Here is a 17649-nt window from a genome sequence, read left to right on the forward strand (position 1 = left end):
CTGGATATTTGATTTCAAAGGATTGCACAGAAAGATAAGTTGGTAGAAGGAATCAATCCTTTCATTAATTTTTGGAAACCTTAGGTATATTATTATTTTGAGCTGGCCATAAGCACTTGTTCTTTCTATGTGAGAAGAACAAAGATCTTTGGTCCTATTGTGCATGTATTTACATAATTATTTTTTCCCTTTTGCTAAAGATTAAGTATTTAAACAGATAAAGCTTTGTTGTTTCCAGGAAGTCCAATAATTCATGTCATTTAGAAAATCATGGAGTTAGGGATATGCTTCATGATACAAAAAAAGTGCAGTTGAAAAAATTACTTCCAAACAAGTAACTGCTTGTTACTTTCAGGGCAGAGAGATTGTTCCCAGCCTGCTTCCCTTATTCCAGGCTCTGAAATAAAGCAAAACCAAAACATTTTCTAAAGCTCTCTGTTATAAATCAGGAGCTTTCAGATAGCTTAGAAACGCTTGTTTGCAGGAGCTCATCTCTCATAAAAGGCTTGTTGCTGCTCTAGGGAGGAGTAAAATAGCTACTGATGACATTCAAATCATGGCCTGCCTTCTCAGCCATTAATTTTAAATATGATTCATACTCCATTATGCTCTGGAAACCAAAGAAATTATCCTTTATTGTGTCTAGCCATTTTTCATCACTATGGACTTGTAATGACCAATTTTACTCTTATCTGTTATAATATGCTTGAAAACACGCAAAAATTAACCCAAATGTTTACATTTGCCTTTAATTCAGCTTCATAAGTATTTTCCAGTGTAAATATACATTTACACAATAGAACAGAATTATTAGCATGCAACATATGTAAACAGCATTAGCTTTTAAATTGCTTAAATATTCATGTTTGTAGATTAGAAAGAAGTCGGGTCAATATTCAGGGTTGGGTCAATCACTACTGAACTTTGCCCTATTTGAACAGAGAGCCAAATAAAACAGATTTTAATGAATTTCTAAGCCAGTTTTAGGCTATTTTAATAACTGTGAAGTCCAAAAATGAATGGGTTTATAGTGTTCTTCCTCATTTAAAACACCAAATTTCAGTTAAAGATAAAAAATAAAAGAAAGGTCACAGAGAAAAGGTACAGGCTAATACTTTCATAAATCCTGATGCAACTCCTCGTTTCATCTATGTGGCTTTAGTAATCTGCTGTCTCTGTCACTCAAAATCTCATCTGTAAAACTGAAGTATTTTTTTCAAACAGAACAGGTACATTGCATGAAGTGGAGACACCCCTTCCTTCACCCGTTGGGGACAGGATGCATCCTCTTCCCTCAGGAGGCAGCTGCAGCTCTGCATCTCAAACCAGAATCAAATTCTTCCTCAAAAGCCTGGATGCAAGGTGAAGTTACTCTGCTGTAGTTCTCATTAAGCCTCACTCACCGTGAGCAAAGCAGCTGACTGCTGGCTTCAGCCAACAGTGAGCCTCATGCTCACTGGGGGATGCAGGGCTGATGACATGGGACAGCAGTGGCCAGAGCACAGCAGAGAAACATGGCCTGACTCATTCCCTGGAATATTGCTCAAGGAAAGGAGTTATGGCATAACAAAACTTCTAAATACCTGCTTTGTTTTGCTTTTTGGAATAAGGAAATACAGAGAGCGAGAGCACAGCTGGATGGGAGATTGGCCTGAGCCAAGGTTAACCCACAACAACAGACCCACAAGTTTTAAGACAGTTCCTAATTAAAGTTACTTAGAAGATGCAAGTATACTCTGAAAAATACACAGAAGGAGCATTAATCTGAGGACTGACAGAGCAAAGACCAATGAATTAGTCTAGGGTGCTCTACAGATAGATACCAGTGCGCTAATGGCTGCACTGCATTAATAACTGCATGAAGCAACCAGACATAAGGAGAGCAAAAAATGAGACAAGTTAGCTAACAAAGTTATGAAAAAGAAGAGCGCTTCTTCTGGAGGAGACAATCTCATGGAAAGGCCAGAGGTTGTTTTTTTCTATGGTCAGCATTCTCTGCATTTCTGTAAATTGCATTTGATTATAACAGAAGATAACTGATTTAGATTACCTATTTCTGATGAAAATAACAAGGCTTCAAATACTAACTACTTGATTAAGCAGAAGAATATTAAAACCATGTAATTTTCTCTAACTATTATTATTATTATTATTATAGCATCTACATGATGCTAGACAGTTTCAGTTATGGTCTCCAGCATCAAACTTTTGTTTACACTTTCCACATTTCTCAATTTTGTAAATATTTTATTAGAGTATGTTTGCACCATTTAAAGAAAATTGTTGAAGATGTTGAATTCATCTTGAACAAGTAGTCCAAATTCTCACTTAAAATTGTTCCCATTTTGACCTCTGACTTGTCAGAGCTGACAAGAAGCCTGTGCTGCCCAAGTCATTTTTTGATCTGTGAAGTTCCCCTGTCCATTCCTATCCTGCTGTAGACATCTATCTTGCTTAAAGCACAAAAATCTCGAGCATGAGTCACTTAAAATAATACCAGAGCAATAAAAAATAACCTGCAGAAACCAGTAAAGTCAATTTAATTGCCAAGTAGAATTCCTGAGCTGGAATACGGTACGCAGTTTTTGTGTATGAATTCTCACGATTCTTTTGAGCAGCTGAGAAAAGAAAGAGAAAGCAAGCAACAAGACTACTGCATAGTCACTTTCCCCATACCTTTTTTATTCCTATCTCACATGAATAGTACAGTTAAAATGAATTCTGAAGCAATACAACGTGAATATATCCATGAAATTTAATATCCTAAAGATAGTTCAGTTGCTTGAACAAGACCACAATGAGGGAAAAAATGTTAATCTAATTGTAAAACTTTGACTAATAAGTTATTTATGTTGCAGATATTTTCTGTGTTCCTTTGCAAAGCTTTAAATATGTAATCTAGGAAAAAGTTGTTTTTTATTCTATAAAATGGCAGAGATAATTGGTGATAAGACATTAAAATTAATTATATGGAAGTCAATGTGTAGTAATACTAGATGAAGTTCAGCTGTGGAAATTGCCTTAGTATTGTAAGCTGTTAAAGAACACTTTTCTCAAGCGATTGACATCTATTTTCAGAACTATATCTTTGAGTAATATGCACAGGTAAGAATCATGCTGAATTTTCTTCCACAAAGTAGCTCAAGCAAAGATATTCAGATACTCATTTATAAAGTGATAGATAGGATCTCAGTAGGTTAAAAGGCCACAGGCTACAAAAAATTTTACCATATAGAAGCTGACCTAAGGAGGACTCTAATTTTCAGAAAAAAATATAGCCAGGAACCACATTCTACACTAGCTTACACTTAATATTAAAAAGGAGAAATATAAGACAGAGTATGTATACGCAACATATTGGATATCTGTTATGAGTATATTGTTTTTATTCTTTCCTTTTATTGTGCTCTTCAATAATGATCACTTTAGAATCAGTATTTAATATACGAAATAAACACAACACCATAGAAACAATGCCATAGATTTCAAACAGCGTTGGATCAAACTTGTGAGATAACTGTATTTCAACCTTGAACTGACCCCGTTCCTGTTCATTGTATGATCTTCTTTGGCTTAACCCTATCTTCCTTTGTACTTGTGAAAGTTCATCTGTGTCAACAAGGCAAAAGCAAAACTCTGAGAACAGCCTTAATTCTTTTTCTTTACATGTCTTACTACAAAAAATAAAATAAAATACAATAAAATCCCTGTTAAATTCCCTGTGCCTATGCTATATCTCTTGTTATTACAATTTACTTGAATCTGTGTGTACCTGCATAAGAACTCTTTTAAGAATTGCTAAATAAGCAAAAGTAGAAATAGAAATCTTCTATAGTGGTTTCCTCAAAGCATTTCCACACAAATTTCCATGCATGTCTAGCTCTTATGCTTCTTAACAACTTGAGCTCTTTGTAACCTTAGTTCCTTCAGCATATGAAAAGAGGGTAGTCATACTGCAGCACGTGCTAGAGAGCACCCCAATCTGTCCTTGGATGCCAAAAGGGAGAGAAAAGGAATCTCAGACAAACAAAACATACATTTTACTTAAGTGAAAAGATTATTGCAGAGTTTTTGCTAAGCCATTACTATGGCTCCCTCGCCTTGACACAGAACATAAAAGGGTTTTAACATCATGAAAATCAAAACACAAGACACCTGTTTTTAACAACTCTCCCACACACAAAGAAAAATCAGTTATTCTCTGTATACATATTTGTTCTGCATACTGTGGCATTCTCTTACCAGAATTCTCAGTCAGAGAAACATGTCAGGTAAAAATTATTTTTACTACACAAATGCATATTTCACAAATGCATATTTCAGCTGGTACATGGAAGCCATTAAAAGCTTTGCTACACAGCAGCATTTGCAGAACTAAATCATTTTCTGCTCCTACTGTGAAGAGATACCTCTATTATTATCAGTATGATACGGTAAATGTTGTAATTCTGAACATGCCCATGGTACCACATGGCTGATACAATTGGAATGCTCCATGCCACAGATTCATGTATCAACCATCAGTCACTTCTAATGCCAATCTGTTCCCTTCTCCTGAAAATAACTGACATAATCTCATTGTAGTTACTATTAGAAGTCCTATTTGTCCATGCTCATTATGCATATAAACTCCCTTGCATCAGAATGAAAACATCATAAAGACAGACGTATTGATACATGCTTATCTATATATACACCCAAATACATGTTGTCTCTGTAAAAGCAGTAATACAAATGTATTTTATTCAGCTTTAAACTGAACTTTGGTAATGTAGTTGTAGATATATTGCATATTGCTCTTGGCAGTACTAAAAATAAGTCATTTGGATTAAACATTTTGAAGAAGTACATTTTATAACTGAAATGTATTTATTCAGGTTCTCTTTTGGATTAATGCAACTTGTCTGAGAGCATGCACTAATTTCTGTTCTTAGCATAGCCTTGGGAGGTTAAAAATTTTAAATATGGTTCTTTACAGGTTTTAATAAATCATCTTGCCTTATGAAGAGTTCATTAGCACTACCCAGTTGTGCTTACATACTGACAGAATTCATGATTATATGTATCCAAAGTAGTACCAAGAGTATCGTGTAATAGAATTGACTATATTCTATGTAAGCAGCTACTTAATTGTAGTCAGTACCATAAAATATTGTCAAGTTCTCATTCTCTTAAAAATTGGAGCCTTTTGGTCAAGCAAACTGCTTTTCCTCTAACAAAATTTACTGCAGTAAGTTGCTGAACTGAAAGTTTAATTTAAGTTGTTAAATTGAAAAGCTCTTGTAATTGAAAGTGAAAAATACGGAGTAGTCTGAATGCATGAATGAGGAGTAAGTTACAGATAAAAGGGCTGACTAGAGAGGAACCCGTATAGATAGCTGGATGTTTACAAATTAATGTTTTAATGTAAGACATAATTATACCTCTATTTTTCATCTTAATTCATTTTCATTGTTTTCATGTAAACACAGTGGCAGTTACACATGAAAGCCAAATACAGTCTGTAGAAATTACCTTGGTGAAGTTTAAACAAAGTATACTGGAAAAATGGTCTCGTATTTTCAACTGGGAAAACCTTCTATTTAGCATTTATAGCTCTCTAGTGAAGCTCAGCAACAAAAAGAGTACCAGTAAATCATACTGCCAGTCTATCAAAATCCTGAGCTTTCTCTATAAATTGAAAACACCAAGTTTTTGCACAGTTTATAAATATATTAGACTACCTCTACATCTTTTATGATTTACCTATTCACTTCTCACTGGTAGAAAGATAAAACAAACTCACTTTTAATTGTAGCCTTAAAACTCAGAAATGAAAAGTATAAAAATAGGTGAAACCAATCATCTATTGCAAAAAGCTGAGGGCAGTTCTAAAGTTCAAGAAGCTTTTCAAAAAAACTAAAATGAATGTAATCTTTATGAGAAATGTCAATTTTATTCTGGGCAACTGCAGTCAAAACAGAAGGGTTTTAGCTGGAGCAGTTAAGAATCATATGCTCAGAAAACTAAAAGAAGGAAATAATAGTTTTGGAAAAAGGTTAACATCTTGACAGTAAATTATGGACTTTAATAAAAATTATGATATGTTTTTATATGATCAGGTATAACTGACTGCTATGGCAGGTAATAAAACAGAAATGAAAAGACTCGTTTCATCTGTCAGTCTCTGGTTGCAGTAGAGCTCTGCAGGAAACCTGAATGTGTGGGTCTTTGAACTGAGCTAAATAGCTGTGTGAAATAAACCTACTTTGCTTTCAAGTCTCTGTGCTGGAGATAAAAGTATCATATTCACTCTGGCTTGTTTTGTTCAGTAGTATAGAAAACTTTAGTCCCAGTTTCAAACAATAGCTCCCACCTTTTATGACCTGTTCTAAAGTTTTTTAATTGCATAATTTCTATTCATTAAACTAATTACACATATGTATGCTTCTATAATTGCAATTCGGCCCTTAAATCATATAAATCACATTTGTCTTTATGGGATGCAGTTTTATTAGATTACTATTACTTTAGAATGAATTTATTATTATTATTATTAATTATTTAGAAAAAAATACTGCATTTATGTAATCAATAACGGTAATTTTATAGATTTAAGCCTTTAAAACAAATAGCAAATCACTAACTGTAAATAGGACAAACTTTTTCAATGAATGCCTTTCTTCTAGGCATCTAAAGCTGCTTAGAAATGTCTAATAGCTTTTTTTTTTTTTTTGTCCCTGCAATGTGACTAAATAGATAAAGTCAGTGGGAGATAAGTACCTAACTTGTTAAAGATCTCTGAAAATCTCAATTGGTGTTCATCAAAATCATTAGATGCTCAAATCCCTCAGGGGATCTGGATCTAATTCTCTCCACAGCCATTTGTATGTGGCTGATTTGATATATACAAAATACATCAGTGCAGTTTCTGCTTAAAGTTGTTATTTTCATAACCATGCACAGCAAAAGCTATGCCTTTCAAATCTCCTGCAATATTAGCATGGTCCCTCAACTGTCTTATTGCTATTAGATGGGTATAAAGATGTTCAAAGTTCAAAGTTCTATGACTATCAAAGTTGATTTCCACACTGACAAGGAAATAACTATACTGATATTAGGCATATGCATAATGGTGAAACTTCACTCAAAAATGGGATATCCATAACCCAGTAATTTAAAAACCACATAACAATCTTATACACCAATCCCATCAGTTTCTACATTTTAAAACCATTTGTTCTTCATTGTAAAGTAGCATTAATTCCGCTTGTGATTTTAGGTTCACAAATGTCAGGTTTGTAACACTACGCTGATGTGACAAAATATTGCATGATGATGGAAGATAAAAGCTAAATGATGTTCTGATTAATACAAATGCATTATTTTCACAAACATTTCAAAAACATTCAGAAAATTATTAAATACATTTTACTTTTCCAGAGAGATTTAAAAAATAGCTCTCAAGTGATTTTTTGTGATTACTGCTACCATATAAATTAAATTGCTAAAAGGACAATTGTCCATTTAAATAATAATTCTGACTCTACATTCCACTGAACAAGTTTGATATTTTCTTATTAAAAGAAAAGCCATAGTCAAGATCCTTGTTAGTAAACTTTTAGAAAATAAGAATGCAAAAAAAATATATATTCTTTTTTTCCTTGCATATTTCATAAAACATATCTTAAACATAAAATATATACCTTTCCTATTCATTCCAGATTGGTGAATCCAATTCTGTTTGGTAGTTTTATTACATCTCAATATCTTGAAGAATTCCACATGAAGAGAGAAAAAAAAAGTGGTCCTATCTAACTTCATGTATACATTTGTGACTTGCTGAATCAAGTTTGCCAATCTGTTCCTAGCTGCCTTATACCTTATCAAATGCAGTAAATGTTTAGAACATTAATACTGACACTCTTGCAATGTAAATTATGCATCAGATATAAATACTTCACATGATATCATATGTATACAATAGAGATTGATTTGGAAATTGCAAAATATCTTCGTAAAGAACCAGTATCCACAAATTTTCAGTTTTTTCTTCAAATGATGCTATCATTATCTTCTAATGAAATCTCCGAGTAAAAAGTGCTTTTTGCAGCACTGTTCTCATTTTTGATTGGATTTGATTTGCTTGAGGTTTTTATGTATTCTGTCTTTTGCTGGCTACTGAAATTGATGCTAAGAACAAAACTCCAGAAAAGACAAGGAGGAAAGTAGAGTGACATTGATTGAATTTTCTTATCCAAATGCACCTAGATACAGAAGGAGCTACATGAATGATCTCCAAATGAAAGATATCTTATTGTCTAATACAAAATATCAAATACTAAATACTGCATTCTGTTCTTAGCTGCAATGATCTGAAAATATTGAAAAAAATATGAAACATTGCAGCACACATAGGCCAGAGACATGACATCAATGGAGATTATGTATGTATTTTGTAACTGATGGCTGAATTGAGAGCAGACCAGAGAACAGAAATTACAGATGTATGTATACACATTCTGAAGAAAAATTCCAGCAGTATTTACTGATAGTTGATAAGGTGATAACTGTGCTTACAATATGGGTCTATTTTCCCTGTTATACAAATATCTAAAGATTATTTGTATAGTTAATCTTTCTGATGATACGATGCATAATTTTTGATTGTTTTTTTTTTTTGTTCATCTCTTTCAGTAAAACAGAAATAATTTGAGTTTTGCAGGTTGGAAAGGTAGCCCCCTAAAAATATATATAGTTCGGTCACTTCATAAGATGTAGAATGATAATTTTTATGAGAGGTGGTAATGTCATTTCTCAAAGACCTTGTGAGAAATAGAATTAAAAAAAAAAATTAAGTGCTAGGAAAACAATTGAAATGCTCTGAGTCCTTTATGAGCATATTGATTATATCCAGGTGATAATCAGCATCCAAGAGTTAGCAGAGAAAGTAAAAGAGTAAAGCAAGTCTTTCTTATGCTCTACTGCTATTTGCACTACTGTTTGAATCAAGAGGAATATGATCATAAATTATGACGACATTTCACTGGGAAAAGCCATTTAAGTATTTAAGTGATCTTAATTTTGAGGATGATATTAATCTGCAATAGAAATACATGTGGTTGGTGAGTTTTTTGTTTGTTTGGTTGTTGTTTCTTTTGTTTGTTTTTGTTTTTAAACCAAGGGCATAAGATATGTATGCCTGTTCATGCTCCAGGGATATTGTTTAAAATACCAAAATTGTGGTTACCTAGAAAGTCATAGGTGCAGTAATGATGACACCAGGCATACAATAGCCCTTAATTTACTTCATTAACTTGAAATATTTTATCTACAGTAGCATGACCAGCACTAATACAAAAATAATTTTCCATAACTCCTTCTCTAGAGATGTTCATAGAACTTTTCCTAGAATTCATTGTTCTTATGAGGAAAATCTTTACAATAAATTCTAAAGAACTTACTGTGTCTTCTGGAAGTCTTATGGAGAGCAGATAAATTGATGGCATCCATCTGATGTGAAACACAACACAAATAGTTGCACTGCAACTTACTCAAGATTCAGTCTACAAAGGAAAAGAGAGGCTTCCTAAAGTCACAGGGATAGCAAGGAAAGTCCCTTTATCATCACAGTGACACTCAAAAGTCTAAGCAAGGCAATCCAAGCCCAAAATATGTAGTAATGTGTGGTGAATAATCCTGCATAAACGTAAGGTAAAGACGGACATATTAAAAGCGTTGTATGCATTTTTTATTTCAATAGGAAAAAAAAAATAATTTCAGCATGGGTTTTTACTTCTGAATATTATTTTCCCTCAAAGCGTGAACAGGAATGTAGATTAAAAAATAGCAATCACTCACAGTATCACAATATCACAAATAAAGGGTGATAGTTTGTTAATTAGAGTGTAGTGTAAGTGAATGCATGTGAAAAGAACTACAGACTGAAATTCATCCTTTTTCAGTGTGAAATTGGTGGCAGACTTTGGAGAAAATTTACTTCAGTAATAAATAACAAACCAGACATTACTATGGCAACTATGATATTAGAGACGCAGTACTTTATGTAATTGTTGGGTTAAATGGACTTTTCTAAAAGTCACATGGTTTGAAAGTTTCCTCACTACCTAATCCTCCCTGAAAAACTTTAAAACAACTGAAAATGTGAATTCAATTACTTTTTTATACAGTTAAGGCAGCAAGTTTGTTAAGGTGTAAGTCTATAAATCCAAACTCTAACACTTATCTCATTATTTGTATTGATGAGGCAGAATTCAGCTAGATGTGGCAACAGTCCCTCAGGACATTATTTCCAGGCCATTGGCTGTCAAAGCTAGCAGTATTCACAAAGTTATGGAGTTCAAACACCCAGATCTGATAAAAACATGGGTCAGGATGGTCCTTGATACACTCCAATCTTTGTAAAGAGATCTGAATGGTACAGACACTGCTACACTTGTGGTGTCAGGAAGTCCGAAGCCCATTCTGACCTAACACCCTTGGTATGAGCATTCCTGTAGTTTCAAAACTCAATTGGCATTGGCTGTCTAAATTTTAGCAATGAACTCTCATGACCAATTTTGCAGGAACGGACAAACACCATTTTGACCATTATAATTTCTCATTTTTGCTTTCTGTATTGTTAATCTGTTTCACACATTTTGGGTTTTCTAATCTACCTTGTTCCTATATCTTAACTGGACTGTGGATGTCATCTGCTGTAGCAGTGTCAGTCTATGAACATATACAATTTTCTTGATTCAAGTACCATCATGTAGCTTCTTTTTGTAGAGAAAGGTATGCTTCCCAAGACAACGAATCCAACAGCATGGTCCCAGTGGCTTGTTTGCTTACAAATTTAACTACACTATGGATCTTGGTGCATGATTGGACTTCAGTAATTTGTTAACTTAAATATAAACAATAAAAGGAATTGACAGCTTAAAAATGTAATAGAATGGACAGCATGCAATAAACAACCACTCTTACAGAATCAGTGGATTCTTGATGCTAGGATTCTATCTACATCCTATCTAAATCAGCAGGAGAATTGTAACTGGCATCTAAATGACAGAGAAACAGCTCTGAGAATTATGAAAGTGAATAAAATTAAATGAGAAAAAGCATAGTTTTTTTTTTTTTTTAAAGAATGTGCATAATCTTGGTAACAGAATTAGGTTTTTGGCAGGAAGTCAGCAGGCTGAATTTAAATGTTAATTTTGATCTGTAGAGCAGAATGTGCTTGGTAATAAAGGTTAGATTTTTTTTTTGTAGTAAGTATCCTATCACACAGTGTGATTTATATCCTAATTAGTTTATAACCCTGTAGCTAGTCCATCTTACAAACAATTAGCTGAGAGATTTTCTTAGTCTAGTATTTTATGAGTGCAGTAATTTCTATGTTTTCTTCCTCTTGTCCTCTTCATTGCTTTCCCCTCTTGTTAACAGCCTCAAAAAAAAAAAAAAAAATCAGGGATCTCCTGGAAAGACTCCAATGCAGGGCCACAAAGATGATAAAAGGCCTGGAGTATCTCCCCTATGAGGAAAGGCTGGGTGACATAGGTCTGTTCAGCCTTGGGAAAAGAAGACTGAGAGGGGATCTTATCAGTGTTTATACATACCTTAAGTGTGGAAGACAAAGAGATAATGGTTAAACTCTTTTCAGCAGTCTCTGGGGTCAGGACAAGGGGAAATGGCCATAAACTGGAGCATAGGAAGTTCTGCACCAATATGTGACTTCATGGTAAGGCTGACAGAGCACTGGAACAACTGGGAAGTTCTGGAGATTCTCTGGAGATATTCAGGACCCATATGCATGCCTACCTGTTCAGCCTGCTGTAGGGAGCCTGCTTTGGCAGGAGGGTTGGACTTGATGATCTCTGGAGGTCCCTTCCAACCCCTGCAATTCTGTGATTCTGTGAGAAGCAAAACCTAAAGGGTAAAAGCAACCCAAGCTACAGATGCTATTAAAGAATATAGCTTATAACACTGCAGCTTTTTTTCCTACAAAACAAGTTAGGACCATTATTTCTCAGATTACAACATCTCTGATTGATGTATGTATAAGAATGTTTGTACAGATATCAGTATAAAGTTTATACAGCTAATAATGGAAAAATCTGACTCAATATTTTGTGCCTGAGATATGAAGAATAGCTTTATGCTCTTTGAGTTCCATTCTTTGAGCTAAATTAATCACTTCTAGTGTTCTGTCATCAATTGTCCATCGATATTTCAAAATCACAGAGCCTATATTTTAAAGTTATTGTACTGTACGAGTTATACAACAGCTGTTAGGCATTATTTAAAGAGGAAAACATCCCTGCAAACACATATAAGACATCAGGAAATAAACTGTCAGAAGCAATTCCTTTAGGCTAAAGCATGACAGGGAAATAAACTAATCCATGCTAAAACAGATTTAATAAGCATTTCAATTAGGAAAAATATAGCCTTCTTTCTTAAGATGAGAACAAGAATTACTTAAAAAATAAATACTGAACTTGATAGAATAAGCCAAGTGATAACACAGGCGCTTTGACCATAGCAGATTCAAATGGGGATATACAATATATTGGTCTTGTGCCAATTGCTGATGTTCTAAACAAAGACTACGTACAAAGCATTTACAACCTTTCACAGTCAAGTTAGCAATTTAATTTGTGTTCAGAACTGACTTTGGCATCATCAGGAGTTCACACTCACAGTTCAAGTGCTTTAAAAGTGGATTGTTCTGGTCAAGAGAAAAAAAAAAGAGTTGATAAAAGGGAATTAACAAAATCATGTAATGGAAGTATATTTAAAACTACTGATAATTATTTAAATACATTTCTGGGAAGAGATAACAGCAAAACTTGGCCATGCTTGCTTATTCAAGGAATAAAATGAAGAATATTTTTGTAATTACATTTTCTTCATCTTCCCTAGAAAGCTTTTCCTGATACAGCCTAAGGCATCATTTATGTTTTCACTTCAGAATATCCCATTAGTAACACACAATCAGCCTGTGATCAAAGTATGTACTTGTCAGGTGTAAATCACGATTTTTCAGTCAGGGTAGACTGCAAAACATAAATTCCATGTTTAAAATAGCCCTCCTACACTTTGGCTCTTCTGCTAACTGTACCAAAATACTGGACTGATTTTGTGTTGAGCTACTAATATTTATGCTCTGACTCTTTAAGACTTATAGGGGTAGAAACTTCTTAAGGGAATAGTTCTCAAATTTTTAAGCTTAAATAGCTTTTTTTTTTTTTTTAGTTTTTCTTTTGCTAAAATGTGTTTTTGGAATCCTTCATCCCAAGGAGTCTTTTTACTCTTTGAAAAAAATATTAATAGCTATTAAAAATCACAATAACTTGTATGAAAAGATAAACTGTAACAGCTCCCTAGGAATGCTGCAATCTGCAATGTCAATAGCCTCTAAATTAAGGGCTTTAATCTGGTTAGAAAGAGATTAAGAAAGTACTGACATGACAGAATTAGTCTGGCCTCATAATTAGCCATGGATTATGGTATTTGTCTTTCCAAAATAATATTAGTAGTGGAAGCAAATACATTAATGAAACAAGCAGGCCCTATATAAAGGTTGCACTGCACAATACCACCTCCAACTCTCATTGAAGTCTTATACCACGACAAATTAATACTATCAGCCCTACCAGTATGTTAGCTAAAATAAATGCATGTGTGGTTAAATCAGGACTTTAAACAAAGCTCAGAGGAAGGAGCAGCACATAAACCTTGTCAGTAGAGAAGTAACTATAGCAGGCATCAAAATAGAAACATTTGATCATTAACACAAATGTTCCTCTCTTTTTTTTTGCTTCTGACAGTAACTCAGTACATGCTTGTGCACAACTCTGTACACTGGCTCATCTGTACTGTAAAAGAAGTTTAAACCAAGTTCTATCATTCTTTTCCAAAAAATGGGTGGAAGACAATACAACTCTGAATAATCAATTCTTATTTCCTGGAAGTCCTTGAGACACTTCTATTCAAAGCTAACCAAAGATGACAGGCACTAATCTGGGACCAATCAGGAAAAATGGGTGGTCTCCTAGAGCAATGGTGTCTAGAATGGCTATGTTGGTATAGAAACTGCACATAGCAAACTGCTTCTGAGAGCACTGATATATATATACCTACAGGCTGCTTTGTTGTAGTTTTCAGTGGAGCTGACTAAACATACAGAGTTCTCCAGTTTGTTGTTGGATGCAAAGGTGAAACTATGGCTTGAGTTTCATCCTATCTAGCAATATACTTTTTAGTTTTAAAGAATTAAAGAAGCAGAAAAGTCAAGGCAGGTAGCTATTAACAGCTCTTCCTACATGGTTTGGGAATTATTTGTCTAATTACTTGAATAAAAGTACATCTCAGTTCAACTATGATATTTAGCTGTATGATTAAGTATCAGACAAACCTTCAAGGGCTTTTAAATCTGCTATCCACATTTCCTTCTCAGGAAGAATGAAAGCAGTATGAGAAAGTTCAGAGCTTATGCTGTCACTGTTGTTATTTTCTTAGCCATTCTTCAACTTTATATTTATTATCATGCAATTCCTCTTCAGCCATTATAGAGAAGTTGTACAAACACAAGAACATATTTTGTCTCAAAAAGAAGGTGAACTCAGAAAACTGAAAATTTCAAGTGAAAGAATTCTATGGTACAAATTAGGATTGTCAGGCTAGAGCTCAAATGATCTTCCAGCTGGCAAAAAATCATATTCAGATAGTCCACAGCATATAATTATGTGGAAGCCTGAGGAGAATTATTGAGATATAGATGGAGAATTCGTATTCCTATTTCAACAGTATGAACTTTCCTTACTTCTAGTAGTGCAAAATACAAAGTTGTATCATTTAACAGAATAAACGGACCGATTTAATCATACTGCAGAGAGAAATCCAGGCCTGTGACTTTAATTCCACTTCTCTTGGGCCCAAGTATGTGCTATAATTTTTTCTTTACTTTTTACAAATGTGCACTGACAAGTGCTCATCAACCACATACTGAAACTCAAAAAGAACATTTCTACCCTGGAATGAAAATACATCATACATTCTATTCCAGATTTGACAAACTTATCTATAGAGAGAAAAACTGGGAGGTTCTTAAGCCATATCCTACACATGATCTTGCCTGCTCAGGTGTTGAGCAGTATTCTACATGAGTCACTATCTGGATTTCTCTGGGGACATTTTTCTTCATTTGGATTTGTATCCAAAATCCACACCCTTTTTCTTTTAATGCATGGAAATCCTTCACGCTTTCACAAGAATTATATATTAAAAAATCAGTTTAAAAATAAATGAACCAATAGCAGAAAAATCCACACAAACTCTATGAGGTAGCAAAATTGTGAAAGAATTATTTGTAATTACTGATACATGGTAGCTGCATGCCTAGCTGGACACCAGACACTCCAGTAGCCCCATTTATACATAAAGCCAGAAGACATTCATTTTTCTCAAACATGGAAAATAACACGATTCAAAGGTATGATATTATTACATTTCCTTCTTCCCTGAGTCTCTTGGGTATTCCAGTCTTTCCTGTCACCTTGATATTGGGATGAAATTAGTCTGTACTCCAGGAACCAAACAGCAGTAGGTAATGTGAAGTCAATCTTCCTGTTTCTTGACCTAGATACGCAGTGGCACAGGAATGGGAAGACTTAGTCCAAACTGTCCCCTTTTAGTGCCTTACTAACCAGTGCTGTTTATTACAGTGACTATGACAAGGCCAAAGCTTGTGTGTAGTCAGCCAGATAATTAAGCAGCTACCTAGGAAGCACATACTATCTTCTTTTGCTATTCCTGAAGGATCATGGGTGTCACAGAAAATGTAGGCTCAGATTTTCCATACTTTTTAAATACAATCTTTGGCAACACTTAAAATATGTGACTATTTCTAGCTTGTCAGTAAAGCTTAAAAAAATGATATAGTCAACTCAGGAGAATACTTTATTATGCTATCTCCTGAACCAAATAGTTTCAACTGATTGGAATTCAAGTAATTAAATGCCTGAGCAACTCCTGCAACTCTAGACAAGACTGTATGGACATACAGCCAAGTACAAACTAAGCAAAGAAAATACCATTACAACTTCAACTCATTCCCATCTGATAGTCTGGTCATTCTTTACTGCCCTCTTGAGATACTGTTGTGGAAGGAACACTGATGTTTTTCTGTCTAGCAATACTGGTGAAACAGATGAGACAGATTGGCACTTTTTACTTCAGTAAACTTAATCCTGAGTTCAGGAAAATATCACCAAAGCTACACTGGCATAAGACAAAGTCTTTGGGCTCTCTGATGAGCTGGAATATGTAAATTATTTGTCACAGAAGGATATATCTTCACACCAGTACATGATCTTTGCATTGAAAGGCAACATTGGAAGTGTGCTTTTGCAAAGTAGACACTTGTCCTTTAAAAGTTGCTTTGCATTCCTAAGACAAGGTGAGGAAGAGAACATGAGAATTTTACAGTTGGTATTTTTTAGAAAAAGTTAACTTTCAAAGTTTCAGTGTGACTTTCTTCCCCCCCTCCCCCAACACATACACACACACACACACACACACAAAATCACCATCAGGACCAAATGTTCTTAGAAACCTCTCACAAAGAGTGCTACTTTTTGGACAAGAATTTTAAATATAGATTCCTCAAGCTGGGTTCCCAAAGGCCATGTTTGGGCACCTGTTTGCTTTGAAGAGCACGGAGCAGCCAACCTCTCAACTTGATTTTTCCTAGGAGCCTGGTACCACAGCAAAGCAGACAGATGGTTAATTATAGCCTGGGGAGCTCCTTGTTAAGTTGTTACTTCAGAAAGTCTCGGCCTTTATCCCTTCTCACAGGTGGGAAATCTTGCCCTTTTTACTTTAGTTTAGAAACCTCTGCCCTTTCTTTTCCCATTTTTCCTCCCAAGATTTATATACACACATTTATATACATGTGTACACACATAAGTAAAGAAAGTAGCTTTTGTAAAAGTATATGTTATATATAAATATATATATTAATATAGTATATCCTTATATAGTACAGCAGAATGTCTTGAAGAAGAACCTTCCTATCCTCAAGGGATGGGTATAACTAAAGCAAATAAAACATGTTTTCCCACATCTTAGCATTCCTAACTAACAATCTGGAGACCCATGTAGATATGACAGATGTTAGAGTACCAGACCCAAGATGAACACCTTGAAGACATTGCTCATTATGGGCCTCCACCTGGACACAGCGACCACAACCCTCTGGCTGCAAACTTCAAACCAGTTCATTTACCAAATAGTCCACCCTTCCAATCCACACCTCTCTAATTTAGAGATAAGGATGTAGAGGAGGACCATGTCAAAGGCCTTGCAGAAGTCCAGGTCTACCTGGACATCTGTTGCTCTTCCTTTATCCACCAATGCTGTTGTTCCGTCACAGAAGGCCACCAGATTGGTCAGGCACTACCTTCCCTGTCTCAGATCACTTGCTTGTCCCTCATATGCCTTAACATGTCTTCTAGGAAGATCTGTTCCATGATCCTTCCAGGCACAAATGTGAGGCTCAGTAGCCTGTAGTTCCCTTTTTTGGGAAAAGCTGACCAAGGTGTGTTTCCTCCCATCTTATTGTACACCTCTGGTCTACTCACTGTGGTGACAGAGAGGAGAAAA

This window comes from Cyrtonyx montezumae, unplaced genomic scaffold (genome assembly GCF_038088225.1).
Source record: "Cyrtonyx montezumae isolate F1298 unplaced genomic scaffold, pur_monq_1.0 scaffold_3, whole genome shotgun sequence".
NCBI lineage: Eukaryota > Metazoa > Chordata > Aves > Galliformes > Odontophoridae > Cyrtonyx > Cyrtonyx montezumae.